The 17,520-nt window shown below is 38.1% G+C and overlaps 2 long non-coding RNA genes across 3 annotated transcripts in view; one reads left to right on the top strand and one right to left on the bottom strand.

The window, feature by feature from the left end:
• Nucleotides 1-160: 160 nt before the first annotated feature.
• On the bottom strand, nucleotides 161-5,703 carry LOC140689566 (uncharacterized). The gene is made up of 3 exons (XR_012064603.1): nucleotides 5,312-5,703; nucleotides 4,071-4,155; nucleotides 161-227 (listed from the first exon to the last, which is right to left on the bottom strand). It is a non-coding gene; the product is annotated as an uncharacterized lncRNA (long non-coding RNA).
• A 562-nt stretch (nucleotides 5,704-6,265) lies between these two features.
• Nucleotides 6,266-17,520, top strand: part of LOC140695603 (uncharacterized) — a 137,243-nt gene continuing 125,988 nt past the window's right edge. For both annotated transcript variants that reach the window (XR_012071275.1, XR_012071274.1), the window contains exon 1: nucleotides 6,266-6,327. This is a non-coding gene — a long non-coding RNA (uncharacterized lncRNA). The remainder of the gene's footprint in view (nucleotides 6,328-17,520) is intronic.

Below are 17,520 nucleotides of genomic sequence, written 5' to 3'. Positions count from 1 at the left end.
TTTCACTAAAAGAATATTACTTGCTATCTTGAGAAAAGCAACCTATTTTTAACTTATTTTCTCATTCTAACGTACTTTTTTTTTTTTTTAATCTTAGGCTTTTATTCCATTATAACCATTACAGTTTTTTTAAGGGAACTTTGAAATGACTCTGGGCTAAGCAGGTTGTCCTCAGTCACAGACAGGAGGCGGTGAGACTCAAGCAGTTTATAAACGGCATAAATGTCCTAGAAGAGTTGGAGTGGAGAGAAAGCAGGGATGCACGTTACTGTAGTGCAGAGGACAGCAAGTAGTAAGTGAAATTGCCTTTTAAAACAATGCAATTTGATTAGCAAAATGGAAAGTGATGAGGAAGATTGCCTTGGAAATACAATAAATCTGATTATAAAGCTAGAGGTGGAGGTTGTCAGCACTTAGTAGTGTGCTTTAGAATTATGAAATGGATCTTTTTGCATTTTACATTAGAAAAATATTAAGGATTCTTCTAGCTGAGGAGAATACTACTAGAAGCAAATCAAAAGAAGAATGAGTTTGATTTGTTATTTTCAGTTTTGCTGACCCCTCGATCACTTCTTTACTCTAGAGGGGGAGAGATACTGAATTTGTAATCTCGCTGTTTTGAAACCACTCTGTGCCAGGTTTTATTAAATGATTTCAGAGGAGAAGCCTGAAACCAGATCTCCTGAATGTTGTCACCTCGATCTTGGGGTTGTCTTTTGATGTACAGATTTATGAGAGAGCACAGGATGAGAAAAGGGAACTGTTTAAACAGAAGAACATAGCACCTTTTGGAGTCAAAGACTAGCTGCACAGACGGTGGAATCCTTAAGTGGCCCTGGCTGGGGCTCACCGCTACACCACAGAGCTCTGATGCTTCTGCTTTTGGGGAAAAGCTAGCAGCACTTTTCAAAGTTGTTACTGGATGCCCTCGAGAAAGGGCTCTTACTGTGTGCCTGTGGAAAGAGGAGGGGAGCACTGGGTCCATGATGTTGACCTCTAAGTCTGATTCACCAGGAAGAGTATCCTTTGCCAAACTTTTATGTAAAAGGATTATCCATGGAAGTATATATTTGTAAGACTTTGAATCCTCTGTCCCTGGCCTAATGCTTCAGTTGGGGAAAGGAACTTGGCAGTAAGAAGTTCTTGAACTTAACTGAAACTCAGATTTTGGCTCAGGAATTAGAGTTGAGGTGGCAGATACTGAGTGTGCATACCACCAGGTTCCTCACCTATGCATGTGGCAGACATCATTAATCCCTCAGTGTACACTCTCCGAGTCCAGATGTGGCCTCATTATCTTTCTTAACCCAGCACTTTAGGCAGCTGCTACAGAATTGATCAACATTACACTGAAGATAAAACCTGTTTGCCCACCACACCCCCTGCAGTGGGTTACAGTGTCAATTGAAAACGGTCATTAAAATAACTGAATAACCTACGATGAAAAAGAATATGAAAAAAAAAAGTACATATAACCGAATCACTATGCTGTATACCAGAAACTAACACAATATTGTAAATCAACTATAACTAAAAAAAAAAAAAAGGGGGGGTCTAAATATTTTTGAGTAGGAGACCATTCTGGGCCCTGTCTTCTAACCAGAGCAGAGGCGAATTAACCCAGGGGGTGCCTACTGAGAACATGCAGGCATCCTGGGGACAAAAGGGATTAAGATGGATTTCACCTTTAAGGACAGGCCCATTATCGGGAGAGGGAGGGCAAGGTAGCATAAGATGCATGCCAAATGAGTGTTTTGTAGAATAAATAATCAATTTAGGAGGGAGGGGCTTAAATCCCATGGGACTGAAATCTGAGAAGGAACTGTCTTGTTCCTTTTCCTGTCAGTAGCTTGGCCAAGTTATTGGATGTGTTCACTTACATTGCTGATCTGTGTAGAAGGTGAAAAAAAGTGTCTTCATGGGAAAGTTTGGAGAGATGAAAAATATGAGGAAGACAGAATCTTAAAATAATTGAATCTGAGAAGGATCAGGGCATGCCAGTAGTGTTCAGTTGTTACCTCCACTTCTCTCCTTGGTGGTCTGCCAAGATGGATTGACCCGCTCTCCAGAAGAGAAGAGTTAAGGTATGGGAGTAGTTAACTTAAATATTGGAGTTGGGGGCAGGGGAGGAGAGAGCTATGAGGGAATAAATAAGTGGATATTTTAGTGATTTGTTTTCTCTTGTACTTCCCTTTATTCTGGAGTGGGGTGGGGAAGACTGAGAAGAGTTTGCTTTAATTATTTAGAGTCAAGTTAATTTTAAAATATGTATTCTAGACATAGTTTGTATAAAAAATGAAACTACTATATGGTAAGTGTTTTGCTCAAGAACCTTACTAATTCAGATCATCTTTTGAAATGACCAACTAGAACCCTGCAGTAGTTAGCAGATTTCTGTGTTTTACTTTCTAATATTTATAAAGGTTGAGTTTTGTTTTCTTAATGTTTCACATACATTTTTAGTGTCATGCTCATCTATTGAGAAATAAATGCAGTTATAAGGAAAAATGTTTAAGGGATTAAATATTTGTAGGCATCAATAGTGTTTTCTAGTAGGCCACATAAGGTAAACCACTCATACTCCAGAAAGATACTCACTAAACTTGATGAACTGACATTTTTAAGGGGGAAAGGACATACTATATTTGGTATAATGGTGCATAACTACTTTCTTTTTTGATAGAAATTCATTTCTTAAATGTATGCTGGACTGAGCCCTCAAAGTTTAAGTAGGTAGGGATTGCTTTTTTTCCTTCAGATTTTCTTTAAATTTCTCCTTGCTTTTTTTTTTTTTTTTTTTGAGGAACATTTTGACTAGAATAGAAATACCAGAAAATAAACAACGAAAAACATGACTTTCCCTGCTGGACCAGGTCACTATGTTGAGAAATCATAGGAAATGCTACAGATGATAATGGTTTCTAACTTGAGAATAGAAAAGTTATAAGAGCTATCATTTGTGTTAGGCTAGACTTACAGTGTGACTACTAGTAAGAGAAGTTTCTATTGTATATTGACAACCGGATACAGTGATCTTACAAGGCTACACACAATGCTTAGAGGACTATGATGGATTTTATGTAAGGTGTATAAAAGCAAACAAATCCTTGTTTGTAACAAAACCATTAAGATTAAGCTATTGTAATTTATCTGTAGGAATTAATGCTTTGGCAAATTCATGATTCAACCTTTATTTCTTCATCCACCAAATATTACTGATACATATTATGTGCCATGCACAGTAATTAGTCATGAGAATGCAAGATGAGTAAACACACAAGCCATAGTCAAAAACAAATAGTTGAAGTTTAAAATGAGTATTTCTAATAAACATAGATTTAAGATTTTTTTGAGCACACTGAAGAGGAAGTTCCTAATTTCACCTTGAGTGTGGAGAAAGCGTCACCAGGGAAGCCATGCTTGGGCATGGAGGGTGAAGAGGAGTTTGCTTGGTGGGTAGGAGAGGTGAGGGCCTGTATAGACAGCAGTCATTTCTTTCTAAAAATCTCCAGCAAAGGAAATCATGCTGAGTCACTACTGTAGTTTCACAGTTTGACCCATGTTTTCTGGTGAAGAATTTATCAGTGAAATTTCAAATCATGGAACTTAAACTGCCAAACAAAATTTTACCATTAATGTTTCTTCTAATTCAACAACCTTTTTACCTTAAAGTAGCTTCCCCAGCCTTAAGGATCCTCCCATCTTCGTGGGTCTCTGGTGGTCCAGAGGTTTCACAGATAGTAGCTACATCTGTGTCTGGATGAGGAATAAACTTTTGGGTACCAGGGAGCCATTTTCAGGTCCTGCTTGGGAACATAGCTGGAAACTTTGTGCCCTGAGTGACATTCCAAGATGTTCCTACGGCGCAGTCACCCAGCAAGAGGAGTGGGGCGGGAGTCTGCTTGCTTTCTCTCTCCTGCTCCTCCCCACTGAGAAAAGAATGAATGCCCTGCTCTGCAAGCTCCAAAACTCATTAACAAACTCTGTTTTAAGAGGAAAGGATGTTGTTTGGGGAACACAATACTCATGAGGCTCTGAGGTTTCAGGCAACACCATCAGTAGAAACTTACCCCGGGCTGAGTTTATCTAACCTCTGTCACCATTCCCAGAATTCTCTCCTGCAGGCTTCTTTGTAGGACCGAAAAGAACTATTTGCTGGAGGAGAGGGGAAGAGAAGCAGATGGAAATGCCTGCAAGCTACTGTTACTATTGTTTAATCTAAAGAATTTTAAATAGTTAACAGCTTATTTCCCAGTTCCCCCTCTTTGCTTTAATGAGCCAGCTATAAATAAAGAAAATGTTTAAACAATTAAAATGCATGGCCCTTCACATAATATCCTATAATTGTGGCCATCTTGATTTTGTGGTTTTAAAGATACCCACCCTGGCTCCACCACTTATTTGCTGGATGTTGTTGATCGTGAGCCTCAATTTCATTTTTTTTAATAGAATGGGAAATAATTTTTATTTTATAGTTCTTGTTAGAATTAGACATAATGTATATAATATCAAGTGCCTGTCACATAGTAGTTGCTGAAAAGTACAGCCATTGGCAGTAATACAGTCTTTAAAACCCTAAATTGCCATATCTTTATTCACCCCACAACTGCTTTAAAAAGGTTCTACATTCTAAAATAAAAGCACTACGTGTAAAATTTAAGTATTCTGGATAAAATACAGCAAAATCTCAAGCGCGTGTTTGTGAATGTAAGTTATGGATGAATATGTCTTGCCCCTAACATCCAATTAATGAACTAAACTTGTGTTTTCTGAACTGCTGACATCCCAAGTGGCGCAAACATGATCCACTTGGGTGTGGGAAGAAAATACTAGGCTAGGCCTGCTTTTAAAATATATTATCTTTAAAATTTTTATTTCTTGTATACATCACGTGTATAGCTTACCAGTATGGTAGTAAGTGCGTAAAGTATATGAATAAGTATACATACGTATTTTGGAGATACCAACTCAGTTTTTAAAAAATTTTTCTTTTTTTAATTCGTGACCGTAAGAGTATGAAAGTCACTGAATTAAATGGCCACATCTATAATAACATGGAGACCAATATGCCATCTTGGAATTCTATCTTATTAAATGTTTGAACGTGAGCTTGAGATTCAACATGATTAAAAAATTAGGATCATTAAAAAAAATTTGTGGACAGTTTTATTTTGATTCTTACTCTACATTTCCTTGCTAGTAATTTTCTATCTAGTGCAGTAGTTCTTCAATTTTTTGGATTTGCTTTCTAGTTCGTAATTTGAGGACTTGATGCAATTTGTAAAATAAAAGATATCAAAACAGAACCCACTTGTCCTGATAGGTTTCCGACGATCGTGCCTGTGAACCTTTTCTTGGGCACACATTGTATTTTCCGTTAGGGGCTTCTGAGCCGTGTAGTGAAACATGTGCTGAATATCCCATTTGCAGAATCCCATTTTTTGTGTCTCGAATGAGGTTGTGTTCTTGGTAATGGTTTTTAGTTATGTCTTTTAAGAGCATGATACTGTGTCACCCTGCAGAACTTTCTACTTCTCATCCCACAGTTCTTTCAGGTAGCCATCTCTGATGATTTGAAGACCTTTTTAAAAGAAGATTAGCAGAATTCCTAATCTCATTCTTTGGTGTGTGACACCCTTACAGAATATGTCTCTCCAGCAGTCGATTTCTCTTGCGCAGACAGCTGAATTCTTCATGTGGTTACTGTCCTATCCTCTCCTTAAATATAAGAAAAAAAAGAGTAAAGCCAGAGACTGTGTTCTGACACACTTTGTTGTTAGGGACTTTGGCAACAAAGGGGTAAATGACAACGAGGGAGTGTCTGGAAAGTGGCTTCTTCCTCCCACTCTTCTCCCTCCCCTCCTCCTTGCCCTCTTCTCCCTGATGCTGCTGCAACTTATATAGAGCCGGAGTTGACCCGCACCTGCTCTAGGCGCAGGCTGCAGGAGCTCAGGCACCACGTGTAAGGGCTGGGTTAGGTGTGCTCCGTAGCGCTTCCCCCAGGTAATCCACCCTTCGTTCTCTCCATCTCTGCCCCCAACCAGCTCTCATCAAACTACAACGTGTAACGTGCCCCAGAAACGATTACAGTGGCTCCCCCCTTATCCACAGTTTTGCTTTCCGCAGTTTAGGTTACCAGAGGTCAACCGAGATCCGAAAATACTGAATGCAACTTCCCAGAAGTAAACAACTCCTACGTTCTAAGTTGCGTTTGTTCTGAGTCGCGTGATGAAATCTCGCGCTGTCTTGCTTGAGCCGCTCTTTACTCACGTAGCCGCCATCTTGGTTATCAGACCGTCTGCCGAGGTAGCGCAGCGCTGTGTTCAGGTAACTCTTTTTTTACTTAATAATGGCCCCAAAGTGCAAGAGTAACGATGCTGGCAGTTCGGATATGCCAAAGGGAAGCTGTAAAGTGCTTTACGTGAAAAGGTGAATGTTCTCAACTTAATAAGGAAAGAAAAAAAATCATATGCTGCGGTTGCTAAGATGTATGGTACAATGAATCTTCTATCTCTGAAATTGTGAGGAAAGAAAAAGAAACTTGCTGGTTTTGCAGTCACGTCTCAAACTGCAAAAGTTACGGCCACGATTGTGTTGTAAGTGCTTAGTTAAGATGGAAAGGCATTATATTTGTACAATAAAATATTCTGAGAGAGACCACATTCACATAACTTTTATTACAGTATATTGTTATAATTGTTCTAGTCTTAGTTATTGTTAATCTCTTTCTGTGCCTAGTTTGTAAACAGAATTTTATCTAGGTATGTATTTGTAGGAAAAAATATAGTTTATATAGGGTACTATCAAGTTTTCAGGCATGCACTGAGGGTCTTGAAATGTTTCCCCCGGATAAGCGGGGACTACTGTATTTACTGTAGTTAACTTTGCTACAGTTAGCTACAGCCCAGTTTATTTCCTGTGAGGCATATATGTTACTTTTACTTAATAAGAAAGGAGATCCATTTTCACTTTTTCTTTACTCTCCTTATAATGAAGAAAATATTCACATGTACCACAACCTGCTTGTTTACATCTCGCCGTTAGATTAGTTTGGCTGTCATCTCAATGCCTGGTCCTGTTTCTAGTATGTATTTTTGTTTTTAGGGTTGTATTCTGCCTAAATTGAGAACCCGGAAGTGGAAATTTTCAGTTATTTCTTCTGGAGTTTTCCTGAGTTGCTAGCAATGCCCTTATTTGTCATGTAGCCACTGTGCAAACTGACTTTGACAAGGACTACTGAGAATTCAGCTTGTCTTCATTTTTCGTATAGAAATATATTAGCCATCTTTTGATTTTTTTTTCCTCAAATCTCCTATGACTGGTGCACCTTTTTCATACTTTCTTAAGTAAAAACATTTGTGTTTTTTATGCACAACTGCAGAATTCTTCATTCTGTGACAAAGCCTTAAAATAATATTACTTCTTACCTTTAAGGTTTTGTGATATATCTGAAAAAATGGACAAATTGTCAAAGAAATAAAAAACAAAATTTTATTTGGTTGCAAATGGAAAAGGCAAAATAGCCTGTTTGGCTTAAATCTGCATTCACTGCATCTCTGTAGCTGCTAGTTTTAATTAAAAAACAGCCGAAGCAATGGAATATTGGGGTGGAAGAGGGTGCTGTTGAGTGTGTGATTGGACTTTTTAGAAATTCTAGAAATCCTCAAAACGTTTTGTACCTTAAAGGCTTTTCAAAGCAGTATTCCATTCATACAAATTTAGATACATAATCAGAGTTTATAAGAACCTTCTGTGCAGTTAGTCGCTCCATCAAAAATTTGTACTCACAAGCCTCTTTATGTGGGCTGTTTAATGAATAACTAACTCCCCATTCACTGACTGCACTCAGCGTACCTGGGAAATCTAGCTGCTCCTCCTCAAGGCCTGTCTCTTATTTGCCGTGCCTCACACTCACTCCGTCAGTATTTTGTGTTGAAGCCAGTCCCTGCTGTAGGCAGTGCATGCGTTTCCTCTGATTGCTTCCTGGACTGAGTGGTTAGGTTTGTGCAGGCGGTGTGTTGAGACTCCATGGTGGGCACATGATGCTTTGGCTCTGAATCAAATTCGGTAGTAGGTGGCTCTTGTCTTCAACAGTTAATAGTTCATGTTCAGAATGTGAATTTTCCTTCAGTTAAATATGGTATTCTTCTTATTTTGTGTACATAAAACCAAAGGTATGGAGTTGGGTTGTCATGATACTTTTTATCATCGGATTGACAACTTGATAATAATTAGGTGCTATTATTGGTGTGCTGTTCAAGAAACTTTGCAATTACTTTTCCAAAAAGAGATAAAGAACCTTTTCAAATAAATAATTTCGCTTATTATTTGAAGAAATATGTAAATAAAAATCCTCAGAATGTTCAAGTTAGCCTGTGTGTGAGGGTTTCCGGCTGTAGATTTCTTCAAACCCTTTGACATAGATAGTGTCAGAAATGAAAGGAGCAATGCAAACAATATGGAAACTGAGAAGAATAATCTAAGTGGGGTCAGTTTTACTCACCTTCTCCCCCCCGCTTTTTTTCTTTTTTAGTTATCACCTGGTTTAGATTTTAAAATAACTTTTCAGTTGCAGACTTCCAAGTTTATACGTGTTCTCAGTGCCGTGGGCTATATGTGGATGCAGTGTGTGTTAACAGTACTTTTGTAACCATCTCGGGATTTTTAAAATGACTTGTTATTTCTGTGAAGTCACCAAAAATGTGACTGCTGAAATACGCAAGAATTAGAGCAAGGTGACAGAATCTGGAGCGCCTTATAAAAGCCTGATCTTATGCTTTAATTTCTTTAACTCCCACGCAGTCTTTTCTTCTCAGAAGTTTGATTGAGCTGTAGCTGGTTTTTGTTGGCTAGGATAATTATGCTGGAATGACTTTAAAATCTCTTTGCACATACTGTTTAGATTGGGCACTTTTTGTAATCACCGAGAGAGGGACCAGAGGGTCCTACTCAGAATTCCCAGGGTAGGCCAGTGGGAAGAAACCTCCCAGGAAAGAGCAAGGTGGATTTAGGGAAGCAGTTATTCTTTGTTCTGCATGCGGTTTAGCTATTCAGTGCTGCTTAGGTCGGTCATCGCATTGATAGCGGCATGACAAAAGAGGGCCAGGCCAATCTGAAACCAAGCAGCAGAATGTGCAGTGAAAAGAACATGGGCCTTGCAGTCAGACAAAACCTGGACCTGAATTCTGGGCTTGAACCCTGGCTCTGACACCTTAAGCTGTGTGACCTTGAGCTACTGTCTTTGAGACTTAGCTTTAAAAAGTTTTTTGTGGAGTACGTGAGCCAGGTTTACATGTTATCGCTTAGCAGAGTATCTGGTGCAATAGCTACTCATTTTCCCCCCAGCTTACTTACGATAAAGAAACAGACATCTATTCACCTTTTGCATATAATTAAGGATGTTTGTGTCATTCAGTTTTGTACACTTTACTTTCACTAATTTTCTTTTGTTAATTTTTTTTGTTATTAATCTCCCTGCCGTGTCACAGACCATGAAAACTCTGGTAAGAACAATTTGGGGCTTTTTCTTCTGCTATGTAGAAGTTATTCTCTCACAATACCTTTTATATTTGATATTGTGCAATAGAAGTGATATGGCTGATGTCAGGTCTGAATCAAGTTTCCAGGAAGAGTGTCAAGCAATTGTGCATTTGCTCCTAGCTGATTGCTGCAATGATTTTTCTCTTTCTCATTTATGTGCTTCGTTTTAATGGTGAAGGCAATTCATGAAAACAATGCATAATCAGACCTGTTTATCAAGATGAAATAGTCTCTAGCCCACTGATTTAAATTTCTTTAAGAACAAACAACAGACAAAAAAAGCCTGCCCTTCCATGACTAAACCACAAAGCACTCTTTATACAGATTGTGAAATTAATGAAATTACATAATTTATAGACAAACATTAAAAAAGCATTTCTAAATTGCTTCCAAGCCTAGACCTATAGCTCAGTTACAATGAGTTAGACTTCTTAAGTATTTTCTTAATGTTTTCTGATATGTAGTGATAATTGAATCCATATCCTCTTAGAATCAAATATTGTAGTATAGCTAAACAGATTAAATTGAAAATTAGAGGCTAAGTGTTGAGCTGGAAATAAATGCAGACTTACTTTGGTTTCAAACAATATTACCTTTTAAATAAGGTATAATAAAACTTCAGTCCTGAGTCTTTTTTTTTTCTTTCTGATGTTGTTATTAAATCTGCTGCATTTTTGGTATAATTCTAGGGTTAGACTTCTCAACCTTTTCTCTCTCAGTCCTGAATCATTGAGTGTTGTGTAGGATCCTAGAAGTTGTTGTGTTTCATGATTATATAAATTTATGAATTCAGTTTTGGAAATATGAAAACAATTGTAAATCTAAAACTGGAGATTGTGGTAACTAGCTTTCCTAAGTTATTTTTTATTGACCCTGTTGGGGTGGGGGATTGTGTGACTCCCTAACCTACTGAATTAATAACTTCATGACATGGCAGTTTTATGAGTTTGTGCCCTGAAATTGCTTATTTTGAGAGTAGCAGGTTTCTCCAGCGAATATTTACTTCGAATTTTTTTCTTTTCCCTTGGTAGTACAAGGAAGGAACTTTCTAGACCTAAACAGAGCTATTCTAATAAATATGACCTCATTAACACACTTCAAATAATGTCTTGTTAGGTCTAGTTTCTCACAAGGGAAATATTTTTTCCTTTAACATACAAATGAGAGAACAAAGTTAAATATAGTAGATAATCTTAAGGCAGTGAACATGCTGAGAACCCATGAGTATGGCTATTTTCCAATTTGAATTTCCTAAATGGGGCAGTAAGTGTAGGAGCCTGTGGTCAGCTGTAATGAATGAGAAAAACAGCAGTGACCTTTGCACGAGGGGAAAGACATCATTCTGCTTCTGGCTTTTCACAGCTTATGTGTTTGTATTTTTAATGTATGACCGAACCTGAAAGTTCATCTCTAATCTTGATCCATGGGGAAATGGCAGGAATCCTAACCAGCCAAATGATACAAATTTAAATTTCCTGTGGAGGAAAGGTCAATAATGCTCTGTTCGCTAGGGACAATCTCAGCACAGCAACAATCCTGATTAAAATTCCTGTTGAGAGCTAGTGATTTGTCTGATTGAAAAACTAAATAGCTCCTTAATCACCTAGATGAGATGACATCACTGGGGCATCATAAACTGTCCGACAGATGAATAACCCATCTCAAATATCAACTTCATTTTAAAATTGAAAAACAAAAACATGAGGCTGCATTTAACAGCACCTATTTTTAGTTCTGTGATGTAAGGCCTCCAGTTTCCTATAATTCCCATTGTTCTCTAAAAATAAAGACCCATTTAACCGAGGAGGACTGACAAGTGATCTTGTGATGGGTTTGAGTTATTGTTCAATGTGTGAAACTGGGGAGAGTACCACAACAGCGTGTCAACACTGCTGGAGACTTCTGGCCTGTTGTGGTGCCTGAGCCTTGCCTGCTGTAGGTACCTGTTTGCACACTGGTACTGTTGGGAAAATGACACTCTTTGTGATTGGTTTCTGCTTTTCCAGTGGAAAACTTAGCCTTATTATTTTTTTTTTTCTTAAGATAAGCACACAGCCAGCATATCTAGTTAGTAACGAGTGACCCATCTAATGAATTAGGTCAGCTTGGAGAAGATGCAGTTCCCCTCCCCCATCCTTAAAGTTCCTGTTTTTCAAATGTGGGAGTTTTGTATCTGTATCACCTACATCTAACTAGGACCTTCGTATGACATCTCAAGATAGCCTTTATCCTGAATTTAAAATAACCTGAGATGCACCATTTTACCTTGAGGCCAACAAAATTATGTTTCATCCTTGTTAATGTTTCTAATGTAGATTTTTCTGGACAGTCCCTACTTATAATTTACTTCGTTCTTTTCTTTTTTTAATTGAAGTATAGTTGATTTATAATATTGTCTTTCAGATGTATAGCGTGTGATTAGGGTTTTTTTGCAGAATATATTCCACTGTAAGTTATTCTACGGTAAATCCTTCTTATGTGTTTTATGTATGTACACACAAGCCAGAAACAGACTCGGATGTAGAAAACAAACATGATTACCAAAGGGGAGAGGGAGGGGGAGGGACAAGTATGGGATTAACAGATACACACTACTTTCGTTCTTTATTTTCTGAATTTTTATTTGCATTGCAGTGTCTGTTGTTTTTCTTTGTTGTAAGACAGAAGAAAGTAATAAAAGGTGAAAGTTAAGAAAGGACATACATGCGAATTAGGTGCATTTCCAGGCTCTCTTTGAAGTCACATACAGCAGTTCCTGTCTTCCCTCGCCCCTAGGTGTATGCAGGGAGTTCCTGGGGGTAGCCAGGGTCTGTGTCTGCTTTCAGAAGGGCCCTGGGAATCCTTGCGTGAGGCTTCTTGTCTTGTCGGGGCTGAACAGCTGAAGGATAATGCAGGGATTTCTCACAATTGGAAAACCCTGACATTTTGTCTTTAATCTCTTTTTCAACGTGAATTCTGTCAGATGCTCTGAGAAGACACCCAGTTTCAGTCTGAGTTGCTATCTGCTGTCTAAAACTGCTCAAGAAAATGGCTTTCTTTTCAGGAATATGATAGCATATGTATGTTCTGAGATTTTAGCTTTTCATATAAAATTATAATAAATTGTGCATGAAGGTGAAACACTGAGGGTGATGCAGCCTTATTAAATTGAATTTAGTGGATGGTTAATTCTGATGACTCTGAAATATTGCTCAATCTAAAGCAGGCACACTGATGCCAGGGAAGTCCTTGATGTGTTTGGCACAGAACTGTGACATTTAGCTATTCGAAGCTGGAGTGAAATATCTTGAGTAGAGCTGATGGAGGGAGAGCTAAGCACTTGAATGGGTCTCACTTCTAATACATTTGGGTAGTTTTTTGTGTGTCTAATGATAAATTAAGAACTTTATAGATTTCTATAGTAGTAAATATACAGTCTTTATTCAAATAGATTTAAAAGGCTTACTGATCAGATAGGTGGCTTTGGGATATATTTTTAAACATCTAAGTTGCATATTTCAGTTACTAGAATGCAGTCATATATTGTGTGTGAAAATGAATTTAAAATCCAGAAAATAAGTGAAATGTTATGACAGCAGGAAACCAGAGACTAATGTAATGCTTGGTAGGTTTTAAAAAGCAAAATAATTTCAAATATTTTTGAAGTGGATACATACTGTCGGAAACAATGAACAAAGGAAGACAAGTTCACAGACTGAAAGCCTGAGAAAAGTTTCTCTGTGGACAAATAAAGTGATAATAAAAATGGAGAAGAAATGAGACCCTTTATACATGTTTGCCAAACCCAATGTGCAGTTTCACAATATAAGGCTGGCGAACCCCGAGAAGGTGAATAGGGCTTTTTCTCTTTATTCATACAGCATTAGCTATGTATGGTTGTATCCTCACTGATAATCACAGCTCCAGTTTTAACTCCAGTTCCATAGTACCCACTTTCAAGGCCTTGATATTGTGAAATTATTTTGATTTAGTACTAAATCGTTTTTCATTAGTGAGTCTTCACATTTTAGAGAGAGAAGAAAAATCAAAACTACTTTCTCTGCTTAGTGGCCATAAGTACTTTGCATCCTGATTTGCTTCGCTGATACTAGGAAGGGTTGTGTATGGGTGACGAGACCATGTCACACAATCTCTGCCTCAAATGCTACTCAGGCTACATAGGGGTCACACCAGGACAGCAGGAATCTGCAAGAGTAGATTATTTTGAAGAAGGCTCCAGATGGGGTTTTACTTATTTATTTAGATTTCATTTGGAGATACATCGAGTTTTGATGGCACTGATATTGTTATAAATAAGCCAAATACAATGATCTGGACCTATCTTTAGTGATTTATAAGATATATCCTATTTTTCTATCATGTTTTATGATTTTCTGTAATTTATTCTGCTAGAATGTAGAAAAATTATCTCTGTTACACCTAACGTAAAAAAATACACAACAATATTAATTACACATATCAGGCTGAATTTACCATACATATAGGGGAACTAAAAATTTAAATGTTTAATAGCGAGTTTAAAAATATTTATCAAGGTCAGTTATTTAAAAGCACTGACTCACAGGGGCACCTTCCCTTGCCACCCTGTCTAAAATTGCAGAACTACTTCCAACTGTCCCAGTACATTTTCTTTTCTTCATTTTTTCCTGTCAGTTTTTATATCTGTCTAACATTAAATATCTAACTTACCCTATTTACCTTCTGTTTCTATCAGAGTGTAACCCTATGAGGGTAGGGATTCTGTCTGTTTTGCTTGGTGCTCCATTGCCTAGAACAGTGCCTGGCACATAGATGGCACATGTACATATTTGTTGAATGAATCAATAAAATTTTAAAGACACAGTATTCATTCATCCATTCATTGGACATTTATTAAGCAGACACTGTGTGACTATGCCTCATATAAGTACCCATCTTGGTTTGTGGGTATATCCATTTATAAACGCTTTATTAAATTTTCAATTCCAAGTGCCCTCATGTCCAAGGAGTCTGATTTTTGGTATCTCTGTGCTATAGAGCCCTACCAATCTATGAGAATTAACACACAGTAAAGAGACTTCTGCAGGTGCAGTTTAAGTACTGAGAGTATCTGTTTGAATCACTCTAAGTGAATCATGTGCTTTTAGAGAATGTGAAAGGACCAAAGAAAAGAGAAACCTTCAGATTGTACAAATCATTGGCCAAATTAGACCATGCTTTCTGTCACTTGACAATTTTAAGAGGTGGTTAAGGTGTTGGGAGCACATATCTGAGCTTGAAGCCTAGCTCCACCACTTACTAACTGCGTCCCTTGGGGCATGTTCTTTAGCCTTTTTGTATCTCAGTGTGTTCATCTGAAAAGTTGAGCTGTGGGGAGGATGAAATTAAGTAATACGTGTAAAGTGCTCAGGATACTGCATGGCACGTGGTATGTGCTTATTGGTGTTGATGTTGGTGTGCAGTCTACCAACCTCAAAACAGCTTCCCTGCTTAGCTTGTTTTTGCATTTGGTTTGTTTGTATTTGGAAATGCCTATAATATGTTTCTCACATTGGAAGCAAGTGGCAAACTGAATAGAAAATACATTCAGTGCACTAGCACTCTTTTCTCAGATGCTTGGCATTTGTTTGGTTTTTAAAATTAAGTACTGTGTCATTCACATTCTCCAATATTTTTGTGTGTTGGAAAAAAGAGAAACAATGATTGTTAAATGTTGTCTAATTATCTTAGCCCAGTGTTGCTTTCACTCTCCAGGGGAGCCAGAGGTTGCATACATACACTATGTTCCAGAAGTGAAAGCTACAGGATAGAAGTCTGTGAATTCAGGAACAATTTAGGGGAACAGTTTTCAAGTGCATCGTCCCCTGGGGATTTGCAGACTGGTGTGGTGCTAATGGGGGATCTACAGTAGGACAAGCAATCGGAGGCTCTGAAGAGTCAAAGCTGCAATGGAATTTCACTTCTACTACTGTTTTTGGGTAATGGGATCTTGAATCAGTCTCTGACTTTTTAGAGAAACAGAAAAGTGTGATGAGCAATTGCTGTATAGACAGAGACCTCAGTCTGAATCCCCCTGCTAATTAAGCTGTGGATTTTGGACCAAATAGCTGGGTCTGTCTTTAAGTCTTAATTTTCTCATCTGTATATTGGCCATTAAAGCTTCTCTCTCACAGTACTGGTAGGATAAGACAGAAGTTAAATCACTTTGTACTGTGCTTGGTACATGAAAAATGCTGCTGTCACTATATTGATGGGTAATACCATTTAGTGCCTAAAAGATTTAGGCACTAAATGAGGTATATGAAGCACCTAGCACAAAGTACATGTTTTTAAAATGTTTTTCCTCACTTCCTTTTTGGCTTTCCTGGAAATGGGTGTAATTCTCATCCTTCCCTGGAGACTAATTTCCACCTTCTCCTCCCTTTTCTCCTCTCCAGCAGCATCTCCTCACTCAGTCTCCGTAAGTGATGCTCACATAGTGCATCTGCCCACATCTCTTATTTCGTGCTCACGAAATGCAAGATTCAGAGGAGGGTGGCAAAACGGGCCACTTAGCGAATGCCACACATTTCATCTTTTTGAGCTTTTCCAGTGAAAACATGCCCACTTCCACCCCTCTCCTCTTCCCAGAGATGATCATATCTCTTCAGTACTTAAAATCACAGAATCCTAATGCTAAATAGACTTTAGTCTAGAAAACTGAGGGCCTGAGGGCCAGTACAGTCCAGAGATATTTTGTTGCACTCTCTCGGTTTGGCTTCAAAAATTTTGAATCAGTCAATAATATTTTTAAAAGTCAAACATTTCAAATTAAGACACACACACAGACTCACACATAGCTCTGGATACCCTGGCAAAGTGGGGCAATCTGGCAACCCCAAGCCCAGATTCCCGCAGGTGACAGTGGTCTGTGGTAGAGCAGTAGCTGTCCTTTTCTTTAGTGTACTATGCTTAGACCCAGTCCCCCACCATTGTCTTCTTTTTCCTTCTTTATTCCTTTATTTACCTACATAGCTGCTGCTTATGCAACAGCCCTGCTATCTCCACTTATAGATATGGGACCCGAAGCCAACTGAGGCTTAGGGCTGCTGATGGGTCTAAAGGTTAGTTAGTAACTGAGTGAAGAAGACAGTTCTAGTTTTTTGGATTCTTGGACCCTTGTTCTTCTTAATCACCTGAGTTAAAATCCGTGGAAGATCATTATTCCACTGAGAACAGGTTTTTAATTCCTTTATGACTAATTTTCAAACATCTTGACCCCTTATCTCCCTTGGTTAGAATGTGAGCAAGTCTGAACGAATTCACAGGTTCGGTCCTGCTCTTCCTTCTGTCCCACTTCCTTCATTCTGCCTTACAGCTTCCAGCCATTCCCCCTGCACTTGTGTCCAAGTTGGAAGGCCCTGGCCTTGCTTGTAGGCAATGTTCAGTGAGTATTAAGTAACTTTACTTGATAACATTGCTCCAGAAATAGCAAACTCAGATGCTCATTGGAGCCAGGCAGGTAACAGTGTGTCACAGGCTGGGGTGACCTGGAGACAAACCCCTGAAGGAGAGCACAGCCATTCCTCAGCTCACGTTGTCAGTTGCCATGAGGGAATCCTGGTGCTGTCATATCTTTTTATGCCTTTATTTTTAAAAAGAATCCCCAAATCAGGATTTTATATGAAATCTGGCTTTAAGTTTGGCAGTTAATTCACATTTCTAAATAAAACTGTTTTATCTAAAATTCAAACCTATTCATGATAAAAACTCTCAAAAAGAAACTAAAAATGGAGGGTATGATCATTAATTTTATGTATCAGTTTGACTGGGCCATGATATCCAGATATTTCATCAAAAATTACTCTGAATGTTTCTGTAAGGGTGTTTCTCTCTCTTTCTTTCTTTCTTTCTTTCTTTCTTTCTTTCTTTCTTTCTTTCTTTCTTTCTTTTAACATTTTTTATTGAGTTATAATCATTCTACAATGTTGTGTCAAATTCCAGTGTAGAGCATAATTTTTC

This window comes from Vicugna pacos, chromosome 3 (genome assembly GCF_048564905.1).
Source record: "Vicugna pacos chromosome 3, VicPac4, whole genome shotgun sequence".
NCBI classification, from domain to species: domain Eukaryota; kingdom Metazoa; phylum Chordata; class Mammalia; order Artiodactyla; family Camelidae; genus Vicugna; species Vicugna pacos.
Note: the sequence above shows the minus strand (reverse complement) of the source record. Positions and strands in the feature narration are given on the sequence as shown.